Source organism: Macrotis lagotis, chromosome 6, assembly GCF_037893015.1.
Source record: "Macrotis lagotis isolate mMagLag1 chromosome 6, bilby.v1.9.chrom.fasta, whole genome shotgun sequence".
Taxonomy (NCBI): Eukaryota; Metazoa; Chordata; class Mammalia; order Peramelemorphia; family Peramelidae; genus Macrotis; species Macrotis lagotis.
Window position 1 is genome coordinate 83,522,888 of NC_133663.1, and position 13,497 is coordinate 83,536,384.

Consider the following 13,497-nt stretch of genomic DNA (forward strand, 5'->3'; position numbering starts at 1 on the left):
TTATTTGCTAACCATAATTAATAAATTGATTATTAATTACTCAGAAAAAAATTATTCACAACCTGCAAATGTTTATCCATTGGAGAATTATAATTTTCAATAGCCTACAGCCTGCAACAAATCACCCGTATAATTGATTCTGGATTTTTAAAAGCTTCCAATTCCTCTTCATTCTTGGCTACAGATTTATGTGATTAAAGTGAAACAGAATCAAACAATTATGAACTTATGAAATCTGAATAATTCACAACAATAAAAAACGAACTCCATGGCCTGACTCATCTAACCAGAGCTAATTAACCTTTTTTGTGTGTGTTATATAGCTTTTTGGTAGTTTAGTAAAGTTAATGGAAAGTTTTTCAATGGCCAAAAAGAAGCATATAGGATTACAAAGGAAACCAATTATATTTAAATAACTATTAAAAAAATTTCAAGGGTAGCTAGGTTGCATAGTGGATAGAGCAACAGCCCTGGAGTCAGGAGGACCTGAGTTCAAATTCGACCTCAGACACTAAACAATTACCTAGCTGTGTGACCTTCAGCAAGGCACTTAACCCCATTGCCTTGCAAAACTTCAAAAAAAATTCAGGTTCATGGACTCCCAGGTTAAGAATCCCTGATCCACAGTGACTGTTGATACCCTACAACTTAGATATAATGGTAAATGCTGAACTGTACAGGTTTGCTTTATTATAGCAGATCCTGAGGATAATCAATAACAATAATAATGCCCTTTTTGTAGCCTTTCTCTAAAATAAATACTTGAAATGTTCCTTGCTGGAATCTTCTATGGAACCTCAATGACTGGTGGTTCCCTGCCTACAGCATTAAAAGTGACAAGTCAATTAGATGTACCTTCATTTGCCACCCCTTCCCTTCCTGATAAAATACCTTTGCTTCCTTGGGTATCCCCAGTAAAGCAACTTGGATCAGTCAGTAAATGACAATATTGAACTTCTTCATGCCGGGGGAATCTCATCCTGCAAGATTACATCAACCTTAGTACTCATACCTCATCTGTACCCTCTAAATGAATGACTGAATGGGAAGTTCCTCTCAAAAATCTCTATTTATAGAAGCACCTCAGCAAGCCCTCTATTTTTCCCAACCAGGTGAACTCCTCTGGACTTCATCATTTCCTCAAACTGGATCTCTTCTCCCCTTCTTTTCAGGTTCCTTTTGGGTGTTGTCATTCCCCATTAGATTGTAAGCTCCTTGAAGACAGAGATCATTTTTCTTCTTCATATTTGTATCTCCAGCACTTGGTAAGAGATTGGCACATAGTAGACATTTATTAATAAGTGTGTAATGACTGATTAATAAGCATTAATAAACACTGTGCTAGATAAAAGGGCTTATTGCTTTTAGTAATGCCTGTGTTATGTGGTTCTGTGAAATCCCTCTAGTCCTAATAATTGACCCAGATAAAGTCCAGTCATGAAATAAATTTCCAATCTATTACTTCAACCACTTTCTTTAGGTCAATACTTAAAATATTCAGATTTTCTTTTTTACAAAGCACCACAGTGTCTAACATTGATAAATGCTTATTGACTAACAAAGATACTAAGGTCCTTTATTATAAACATTTCAAGTATTAATTTTAGAGAAAGGCTACAACAAGGGCATTATTAATATTATTATATTATATTGTATTATATATTATAAATGGGAAAAGCAGTCAATTTAGATCCAAAACCTTAGATTTGAATCCCAGCTTCACTGTTTAATGAATGTGACCCTGTAAAGTAGGAACAGTTATATTGACACTGCCTACCCTGAAGAAATTATGTGAGAATGAACTAAAGTAATATGAGCAAAGCATTTTGCAATTGTATATGATCTATATATAAACTACATGCAATCTCTCATACACATTCTCTCTGTATACATATATATGTATGCATATATAAATACATGCATATATATATAGAAGTTTTATATATATTCAAGTTATATAAATATGTCATTGGGATCTGGTTATCTTTATTTTTTTTAGGTTTTTTTGCAAGGCAAATGGGGTTAAGTGGCTTGCCCAAGGCCACACAGTATCTTTATTTTTTTAATTAAAGATTTTGAGTTTTACAATTTTCCCCACAATCTTACTCCCTCCCCCAGAAAGCAATTTGTCAGTTTTTACATGGTTTCCATGTTGTACATTGATCCAAATTGAGTGTGATGAGAGAGAAATCATATCCTTAAGGAAGAAACATAAAGTATAAGAGATACCAAGATCAGACAATAAGATATAAGTTTATTTTTTCTAAATTAAAGGGAATAGTCCTTGAACTTTGTTCAAACTCCACGGTTCTTTTCTGGATACAGATGGTATTCTCCATTGCAGACAGTCCAAAATTGTTCCTGATTGTGGCACTGATGGAATGAGCAAGTCCATCAAGGTTGATCATCACCCCCATATTACTGTTAGGGTGTACGGTGTGTTTTTCTGGTTCTGCGCATTTCACTCAGCATCAGTTCATGCAAGGGATCTGGCTATCTTTAAAAAAAAGGCTCAGAAAAGTAAAGCTAACCCTCTAGGAAGGGGAGCTCACTTGGGCCAATGAGCCATCACCTCCTTCCCCCTCAGTTACTTCTCAGTCTTGCAGACAAATGTGCTTGAAGGGTAGGGGTGGAGGTGGGGATGCTCAGCAATGAAAAGCAAAGCTTCAATTTTTCCAGAGCAGTAAAATCTTCCAGATTGCCCAAGGCTAGTCTTAAAATACACAGGGCAGTTCCCTCGAAATGAAACCCTTTCTTATTTTTATGTATTGCCATCCTTTCTCTGAAGAACCTTAAAATAAAACAAATTATCATTCATTCCATGTGTTCCTTTATTAGGGAAGACCCTGTAGGTGAATATTTCCTTTGTAGATTGATTGATTTTTGTCTTTCATTCTCGAAGAAGACTGTGACATCAGAGAGGTGAAGCCATGACATACAAGAGAAATATTTCCTTTACTTATTAATGGAACTCAATGAAACCCTGATTTGGTTGGGAATCTGTAGGTATATTTTCATCATTGCCTAAAACAACAGTTCTAACTTTGAAATGATTTCCTGAAATTTGCAACTCTAAATAAAACCCATTTCAGAGATCATTTGAAAAAAGTCCTGTCTGGCATTTCCAAAATAACCTTGTCACCTGGTTACTCCTTATGTAATGTGATTCCCGCCCCCCCCCACCACACATATATATATATATATATATAAATATATATATATATATATATATTTATATATATATATTTATGTATATATATATTTATATATATATATATTTATGTATATATATATACATAAATATAACATATATTTTATATATTTTCCCCCAAAACAGAAATACAAGCTAAAAGGGAAACTTTGACTTTGACTCTTGTTTCAAGTTGCACTGTGCAACATTATATCAGTTTCCTTTCAGAAAGTAACCCAAGGTTACTCAGAGACACAGGCACCCTGACCAAAATGATTCCATTGTGCAATATACATTCTGCTCACTGTCTCCCGAAGTAGATGATTCTGGACAGCAGTTGGGGGGAGGGGAAGAACCAGATTACAACTAGTTCCCGAGTGTTGTATAAAAGCTGCATAACTAGCATCCTTCCTCATCCACAGTGTCATTTCAAAAGCCAAGTGAGGAGGCTGGGAAAGCTGTACACTACAGTTATCCTGCAATCCACACTGTTTTTCATTCTGCACTCCAAAGGTTACACCCAGAATCACAATAGTCTCTCTTGCTGAAAGAAAATTAACTGGTAAGTGGGTTCCTTCTTGTATTTTCCTGTTTGCCTTCTCTGTAAGTTAACACATTTGCAGTTGACTTGATAATGATTTTTTGGAGACAATTTATTTACCTAGGGATTAGAATGAGTAACAGCTGGCTCGTGATACTTTAAAAGAAAAAAAGAAAAAGAAACAAAAAAGAGAGAGAGGAAAAGAATTTTCTATTTGCAGATTCAGTGCTACTCCTATTCTTGGTCTTATGTCAAAACAGGGTTTGCTGCAGCTGCAAATTAACTCTGAAATTTCAGGAAAGGAAAAATTAGAGTGAGAAGAAAAAAATTAGACACTTCAAGTCATTTTCTCAGTCTTTCTATAAGACCATTATATAAGTTTAGATTTGGAATCCTTGAAAGTCCAGAAACTCATTGTTGTGGTGTTTAGCACAATTGTTTTTATCTTCTCTAGGTGATAAAAAAGCCAAAAATCAGTTTCTAAATCCAGTTAGCAGGTGGTTATTTTAGGAAAAGGTTTTATAAAGAGACTTCCCTATATTCCTTTTGGTGTCCCTGAATTTATTAGATCTCACAATTAATAATAGCATGCTGAAATATTCATGCTTATAAATGACATATGTAGGTTTGGGTTCTTTCTAATGAAGGGCTAATAGCTAATTATAAGATCATGGTTTATGGGACAAACTGAAGTTTAAATCATTCTTGCATTCAGTTCAGTTAAATTCTACAAACTTCAGTGGCCTCACTGGGTTCAAAGTATTTGCAATTATTTGCCTCTTATTGGCTACAAAAGCAAAGTTTCAACTGTAATTTTTCCCTTGAATATTCAATATACTCTTTCCAGGTTAAGATTTGCTTTCTCAATGGGGAATCCAAAAAGTTTGCTGCAAAATTTCTTTGAGTAAATTTTTACTAGCCGACTCATCTGTTTTTACTTCTTCCAAAATCCGGTGAAACTGCCACTTCCTCTCTTAGTTCTCAGCAATAATTCCTTTCTAAATAGTCCTTAGAGTGGTGTTTTCTAAGCATTAAATGGCTTTTAAAATTCTCAGAATCAAATGGAAGCCTGCAAACCCATTTAGTTGCTGAGAAAACTTCAAGAATTTTTCTTACCTGTCTTTCTTTATGAAATAAGTTATCCTGTCACTCTCCCAAGGCTTTACAACAAAATATTCAGCATCCTCTCTTCCAAAATCTGCCCAACTGTCTCCCTGATTGCTTTTCTTTTTTGATCCTAAAGTTCTAACTCGCCGGCCCTTCTGATGAGGAAAAACATCATGGGAATTTTCTCTATTAATCCCAATCTGGACTTGATATTCATTGAACCACTCAGAAGTTAAAGCTTTAGACTAGTATTAGACTTTTCAGTCCTAATTCCCTTCTTTTTTTCTGTATGACCCTTTGAATCAGGACTTCTTATCCTTTATTCGGTCCTGGATGTCTTTGACAATATGATGTAGTCTAGGGACCATTTATCTCAGAATCATATTTTTAAATGCATAAGAGATGAATAAAATACATTCATAAAATATAAAGATTACCAAAAAATCAATTATATTGAAATAGTTATCAAAATATATATACATGTTTATGTATATCTGTCAATATAAACACTATACACACACACACACACACACACACACACACACACACACACACACACATAAATATATGTGTATATACTACTCCAATAAGGTCTGTTCTTTTCTATTGGACATGGAGTGATACAACTTCTTCTGTTCCTCAGAAGAAGAGTAGGCTCAGCAATGATATTTTAGTTTAAAATCCTAAGACTTAAAAAAATAGCTCTTAAAAACTAAAACAATAACATGTAATGGGGGGAGAGGGAAATATATTAAATTAGGGGGGGGGAAATGAAATATCCCTAGCCATGAACCCAGCAGAAGTCCCGAATAAGAGGGAGGATTGAGGTGGGGGGACCTTCCAACTGTTTTTCCTTAAGGAATGGCCTATATTAATCCCTTAGGTCCCTTATATCTTCAAATCCATGACCAGATCCATGACCTCAAACTAGCCTTATGGAACAGTTGGAGAGATGTGGATTGGATTCTAATACAAATATATTAACTTTAAAACTGGTTGATTGACTGGATCCAAAGTGAGTTAAATGCAGAGACTGAGGTCTCTAGTGTATTGCCACAATACTCTTTATGTATTATTCATGAATTTTATTCAATAAATGGTCTATTTATCAAATTTGTAGGCAAGATGAAACTGGGGAAACTAGTTAATATATCAGAAGTATATCAGTATATCAGAAGAGAGACATTAAAATTATTAATAGGCTAGGCTGAAACTAATAAGATAAAATTTATTCTTACATCTAGGTTTTAAAAAACTACAAGCACAAGATGAGAAAATCATGGCTAGAAAGTAATTCACATGATTTTTGGAGTGGAGATGGCTTTTTTGAGGTCGTTTTGTCCAATTTTTTAAAAAAGTGTCTTATCTTGTTCCTTTCATAATCTTGGCAAGAAGGCCAATCCCCAGCAGAAGATTGTCAAACCACCTAAGCTATATAGAGAGCAGAGTTTTCCCAGTTAGTTGGTACCATAAGACTTAAATTTCTAGAGCTGTATCTCCCAGTTGTAGACCTCCCTCTTGCTTAGGTTGGGCACTCCTTGGATAACCAGACTCATACTTGAACTGGTGCTTAGGCATCATTACAATTGAATTGAGAGAATGCTGCTACAAAATTGTGTACCTAAGTGAGGGTCAGAGTTGATGAGGGAGGTTTGGGAAAAGGAGCAACTATTTCTCTTTGATAAAGGAAACATGGTGCCAGACTCTCTTTAGGATCAACTCTAGATATATGAAGCAAGAAGAAAGATTTTGGAAGGTGCATACATATAAGGGAAGTCACCTCCTCAACCTATCCTTGAGTTCCTGCTAACTCCCTAGAGACTTCAGAAAATTTCCTCTTGGATGAGATCATGACCTTTCTCTAGGTTTGAGTTGTATTATCTCACTCTGTGTAATTTTTTTGGTATGTTTTAATCTGTAACTACTCTGATTTCTATTTAGTTATTTGTTTGAATGAATATGTTTACTTGCAATTCGTTATTTGTGGTGGTTTTATGTATAAGCAGTATATAGATAGGAAAGAGTAAAACCTACAGGTATAAGCTTAAAATAACCTTTTCCCCAAGATTCTTAAATGCATTCAGGAAGCAGTTTTTGTTTTGAATCAGTCATCCCTTTAGACTAGCAATATATAGATGGACAAATAGATATAATTCAAATTCCATGTGTACACACATATCTTACATGGGCACAGAGTGCATACATCTTTCAATTATAGCTCCTATTTTTAACCTTTGAGGATAAGACTACACCTTAATCACATGCATGTAGGGGCTTTATTCTCAGCAGACTGCCAAGGGTCCTAGGGTTCCTCATTCTCCCAGGCAGATCAGTGGGGAAACAGGGGAAAAGGGCAGGGAAACAAAGCTAAGTCCAGGGAGTAAAAAACATAATGTTCCCCCAGCTTAATCTTTCCTGACTTTAATATATATGTATTTACCCACATGAGACATATATGTATATGTGTACAGAACATATATACACGTGTGTATCTGTATATAAAATATATCATTAAAGCCTTAAAAAAGTTTTAAGACTCCAGTACAAATAGATAGAATTGTTTCCAAATGTGCCTCTTATGCTCTTGACTCTCCCTCACCAATCTTAACCAGTCACTAACTCTTGCCAGTTTTACATCAGTAATCAATAAATTATATTGCTATTATATATTATCAATAAATTATAGCAATAATAAAGTATATTGATATGGTATATATATAGCATGTAAGTTATATATAATCAATAAATTGCATTGGACACTCTAGTGGTAATCTGCATCCCTTTCTCCAAGACTATCATAATTACCTCATAACTGGTCTCCCAACCTACAGTCACTCTCCTCTCCACACAGCTGGTTGTTAAATTGTTAAATTACTATTTTTAAAGCACAAGTCCAATCATTTCACTCCCCTATTCATGAAGTTTCTGTGTTTCTTAAGATAAGATATAAAATCTTTTGTTTGCCATTTATAACAGCTCTTCTCAGCTTTACTCCAAACTATCTGTCTAGTCAGATTTCACATTACTTCCCCTCAACACTCTACCTTCCAGTCAAACTGGCCTTTTTTGTTCTTCTCTAGTCACAATACTATATCGCTTGCCCACATAGCTTTGCCTCCTACCCTCACTACTTGTGTGGAAGGATCTCCTTCCTCTCCTTTGACTCTGGGAATCCCTAACTCCCTTCAAAACTTAGCCTAGTTCTCCACTAGGTGAAGCCTTTCCTGATCCTCTCTTATCAGTTCTGCCCACTTCTTTGAATTTACTTTGGATTTATTTCTCTGTGTAGATGTCCTGCCCCCCTCCCACCCCTCCAATATATGGTAGACTCCTTGAAGGCAGTTAGCAAGGAGCCCAGCATATAGCAGGAACATCATCATCATTATCATTGATAATATCTAACATTAATGTTAAGTATTGTTACATTATATTAAGTTAAATATTATATTATATTGTTAAGTATATATTAAGTTAAAAATAGTGTAAGATTCACAAAGCACTTTACATACATTACCTCATTTGATAATAAATGTTTACTAAAAAATTTCAGTGCACTTTTAACATCTTGTCTCATCATTTGACATTACAATGTGGCATCAATCTTATTGCCAAAATAGAACTCCAATATGTCACGGTAAAAAGGAGGAAGCATTGACCTAGTAGTTAGGTGACCCAAGTTCTAGTCAACATTTTACCTCTTGGCAAAAGTGCTCCCCATCTATAAAACAAGAAGAGGTTACAGGGCTGCTAGGTGGCACAATGAATAGAGCACCAGCCCTGGAGTCAGGAGTTCAAATCCAGTCTCAGACACTTAATAATCACCTAGTTGTGTGGCTCTGAGCAGGCCACTTAACCCCATTGCCTTGCAAAAAAAAAAAAGAATAAAGAATAAGAAGAGGTTACGTGGTATAAATGGATAGAGAACTGACCTTAAAACTAGGAAGACCTGGGTTCACATCCTATCTCTAACATATTAGCTGTCACTCAGCTTCTTGAGGCTCTAGGTCAGTGTTATCATACTCTGAAATTTTTGTTGTTACTGAGTTATTTCAGTAGGTGTTCCGACTTTTTGTGACCATTTGGGGTTTTCTTGGCTAAGATACTGCCATGGTTTGCCATTGCCTTCTGTAGCTTATTTTACAGACAAGGAAGCTGAGACAGACAGAGTTAAATGACTTAGCCAGAGTCAATAGCTGGTAAGTTTATATATTTATATAACATTGTCCTGCCCTCATTCAGTTTCACATCAATCTTGTCATAAAATTTTTAAGATTTGGTCTTTTTCTTTTGTAAAGAAATTTAACATAAGTTAAGTGATTTTTCTAAATTTTATAACTTTGAAATGAACATGTAACTTGGTTTCCCCCAAGACAGGAAGTTAAGAAGGTTCTCACTCAATATACAACAGATGAGGTCATATTTGAACTCAGGTCTTTTTGACTCCAGGACTGGCATTTTATTCACTATGCTATCTAGTTACCCTTAGAATGAAATAGGGACCACTAAATAGTACATAAAGATCTCTAAAGCACACATAAGGATCTCTGTGGATACATATTGATTTAGAAAATCAAATATTAAACATTATCTATTTTTGTTTATTGCATTAACTATTTCATTTGAATCTAATTCGGCCCAAACTTGGAAGTGTTGTGGGCCACCATGCAATTTTTTCACTTTATTTTTTAATTGTAATTTTTTCCAATTATATTTTTATAAGATTTTTAATTCCTCATTTTTTCTCTCCCTCCTTTCCCTCTTCCTCCATATGAAGCAAGAATTCTGATATAGGTTATATAGTTTTATATATATATATCATATTTCCATATTAGTCATATTATAAAAGAAGAATCAGAAAAAATGGAAAAAAGCACAAGAAAGAAAAACATAGAACAAAGTTTAAAAAATGAAAAATAGTATGCCTTCGAGCTCCATAGCTTTTTCTCTGGATGTGGATGATATTTTCCATTTCAAATCTTTTAGAATTGTTTTTAATCAATGTATTGCTGAGAAGATTAGAATTTTTTAGATGTATTTTACTGAGCTTGCAGTATGAAGTAAGGAAGCATTTTTATATTATCAGTTAACACTCCTCAGATATATTTATAACATTGTCCATCCCTTATTCAGTTTCACATTAGTCTTGTCATTCTAGCAATGATTCCTGCTTTTTAAGATTTGATCTTTTACTTTTGTAAAGAAATTTTAAGTAAGGAATACAATTTAGGGGACTTTCTAAATAACTTTGAAATGAACATTTGGTTTCCCCAAGAGAGGGAGTTAAGAAGGTAGGTACTCACTCCATATACAGCAGATGTAGAGGATGAGTATTTATTTCTTCACACAGAGGGAAAGATAAACAAGATGTCCCAAGACAAAAACCAACTTAAAACAAGCTTCATTAACTTATTATTACTATTGCAATTCCCTGGTAAGCTTCAGCAGAACATAAAGCCATTTGTGAAAACTTATTAGACAGTTTATATCTGTTCTACACAGTCGAAACCAGAAGTCAGAAAACTACAAACAAAGGATCAAATTAGACTTCTGGTCTGATAAATTTTAAATACAATAAAAATTAATTCAAAATTGTTAATAACAAAAAAAAATCCACATTCTTAACTCCTGCCAGTTGTCCAAAAAGAGTCAACAAGTTTAGTTGGTTTGTCATTGCCAGAACTAAACAATTCTGGGGACATATTTGCTGGCAAAAAAAAAAAAGACTAGGCTTAGGCCATTTTAAGTGGCCATATTTTCTTATGTATTATCTTTTTTTTTGGTATCCCACTGTATCTACTGGTCTCAGGACTTTCAGAACTCTCACACTCATAGAGTTACCTCCAAGCCAAGTAGAATAGGTTAAAACCTTTATAAAAGTATAAAAACTATTCTTAGCTATCAGGAACAAACTCAACAAATATTATGAGATCAATGTGGGGTGCGGGGTAAGAATAGGGGAGAGAAGAAAACAGACTATGTGCTTATCTCCCCTTATGGGAAGACTAAAAACAGATCTCTTTACTTGCTACATAGGAGAGCAAAAGCAATAGAAATTGAGATGGAAGGATTTTCTCCTTTTAAAAGATCCACTGGAGTCATCAGCTCCTCTAGATCTGTAGCCAATGACTGAATCATGATTCCAAAGTACCTACGCCCTTCTGTCTTTAGCTAGCATGGGGAAGCAGCCAGAGAAGTTCATCATTTCTGATGGGCCCAGATAATGAATCACTTTATCCTCAGAGTTCCCAAGTTTCCAAGAAAGACTTTGGTAGATATCTAGGAGGGCCTCTATAGGTCAGTTCAACTCTGCAAAATGATATTTTGAGATCAATTTGGCAGTTTGGTTTAAGGTGGCAGATGATATGGTGCTACAATTAAAAACTCAGTTTAAGCTTTTTTTAGGTAAATAGAATAGGAAGGTCTGAACATCTCTTAGCCTCAGAGGTTATACCAAATTACCCTTTGGATATATTGTTGTTCCAGACATATCTCTGTATGTCATTCTCTTTTACAAATCTCTGCTTAGGTCCAGGAGGAAGTTTCTGCCACAACCCACAAAGACTTCAACCTAGCCCAACATCTTGTTTCTTTCTTTCCTTGATGAGTCTCTGATAAACTGATCTGGTTTGATAGCTCCCTGTTTTGAATGCTCTTGGGTTCTTCTGTCTTGTTCTTTGGGCTATTGGCTTCATTGACAACAACCTATGGAGTTACATTTTTGACATTACCTATGACCAGGGAATTACAAAATCTCAGAATTATAAAATACTTTAAAGGTCGTGAATTCAACCTGTGATTCACTTGAAAACCTTCAATAATACTCCCCATTCAGTTGCCCTCATAGCTGTATGGTTAGGGTTATTTTTTTCCCAAAACAACATTATTAAATCTGCTTCCTGCAGTTTCCATTCATCTTTTCTAGTTCTTTCCTCTAGTGCTGAGCAGAAGAATCTAATCTCTTTTCCATATGAAAAATACTTGGAAGATAGCTATCATATAACCTTCAAGGCTTCCCTTCTCTAATTTACAAGCGACATGGGTTCAAGTGCCTTCATCCATTCTGATTATCTTCTTCTAGAAATAGTTTATCCTTCTGAAATGGGATGTTCAGAAATGAATAAAATACCACAGTGAGACCTTGATTCTTCTTTTCCAGATGCTCTTTTAATGCAACTTAAAACTACAATAAAAAATAAAATGAAGGACTAGATAATGCCAAATGTCTGGTATTGGAGTGAAGTAGTCTTGATATGGTAGGATCAATATTATCTGGCTCCCCCACTCTTAGCTTTTCCCTAGACCCTGCCCTATACAGATTAGGCTAGTTTCCCCTTACTGTGACTTTTCAGTCTTTTCAGTTGTGTCCAACTCTTTGTGACCCTAATTGGAGTTTTCTTGGCAAAGATACTGGAGAGTTTCTCCTTAAATTGTATTAAACCATCCTCAGATTGGTTCAGTGAATAAGACTCAGCAATTTACCTGGCTTACTGATCATCCAAGAGTATAAAAGAAGTCTGCTCACATGAATCAATGGTCTGACACTCTTGGCAAATGTCCCAAAGTCACACAAATGACCTCACCCTTCCCTACAGACCAGATTCTTTTCCACATGGAAGCCAGAAGGGCTTAGTCTACTCAAGCTAATATTATTATATTATAATATATTATTATTATATATCCCTTCTGTGCTATGACTAAGTAATTTTTTTTACTAAACTGTGATATGTGATATGATAGTCATGATTCAGAACAGGAGACTAGCCTGAAAGTGGAGCTATATTAACATTTTAAGAAATCTTCTTTTGCTGATAACAAATTCAGATTTCTGGATTTGGTTTTTACAATGTTTCAGGCAAGCATGGAGTATCCAAACAATCAGCAGCATTTATTGGGAACTTGGAATGGAAAAATAAAGCATTTCATAGTAGAGGGACAAAAGAGGGGGACCATACAAGGAAGAACAGGGGAGTATTTGAAATGCAAGTGCAAGATGTATGATCAGAATAAGAAAACATTCCCTGTTCAAGGGCAGCAGATGAGGCAGAAAGACCAAATATTTTTATAATTATGAAAGCAATACCTTTATCCAAGGACAACAAGTAATAATTAAAAATACTGGATAATGTACTTTTTGACCCAGTGATTTCACTACCTGGGGTATAGGTATATACCTCAAGCAAATCGTTGATAAAAAGAAAGACCTCATATGCACCAATATTTATTGAAGCATTTTTTAATTTAGCAAAGAACCAGAAACAAAGTAGGTGCTTCTCTGTGGGAGAATAATTAAATGGTGGGATATGAATGTAATGGATTATTATTGTGCTACAGGAAATGATAAATATAATTAGAAAAAAACAACATGGAAATCTTTAGATGAACTGATTCAAAATGAAGAAATCAAACCCATAAAACATTATATGCAATGAATAACATTAGTATAAATAGAAAAAAATTACTACAAAAGAATCAAAAAGTGAATGCTGAAAAATTACAAAGAACAAGTTTGGTCTTCTATAAGAAGATACCTTAACCTACTGCTTTGAAATACTAGGGGTCCATGGATATGGAACATTGTTTTAAAACATATATTTTAAGAATCTTTTTTCAACTCATCAATCAGTTTTGCTAACTTTTTTTCCTCTCCTACTAAAAAGAA

At 34.7% G+C, this 13,497-nt stretch overlaps 1 protein-coding gene across 2 annotated transcripts in view; it reads left to right on the forward strand.

The window, feature by feature from the left end:
• CMKLR2 (chemerin chemokine-like receptor 2) overlaps positions 1–13,497 on the forward strand; it is a 100,970-nt gene that overhangs the window by 38,826 nt on the left and 48,647 nt on the right. For both annotated transcript variants that reach the window (XM_074191539.1, XM_074191538.1), the window contains exons 3-4: positions 1,173–1,265; positions 3,613–3,752. The gene's annotated coding sequence lies outside the window, so the exon portion shown is untranslated. The remainder of the gene's footprint in view (positions 1–1,172; positions 1,266–3,612; positions 3,753–13,497) is intronic.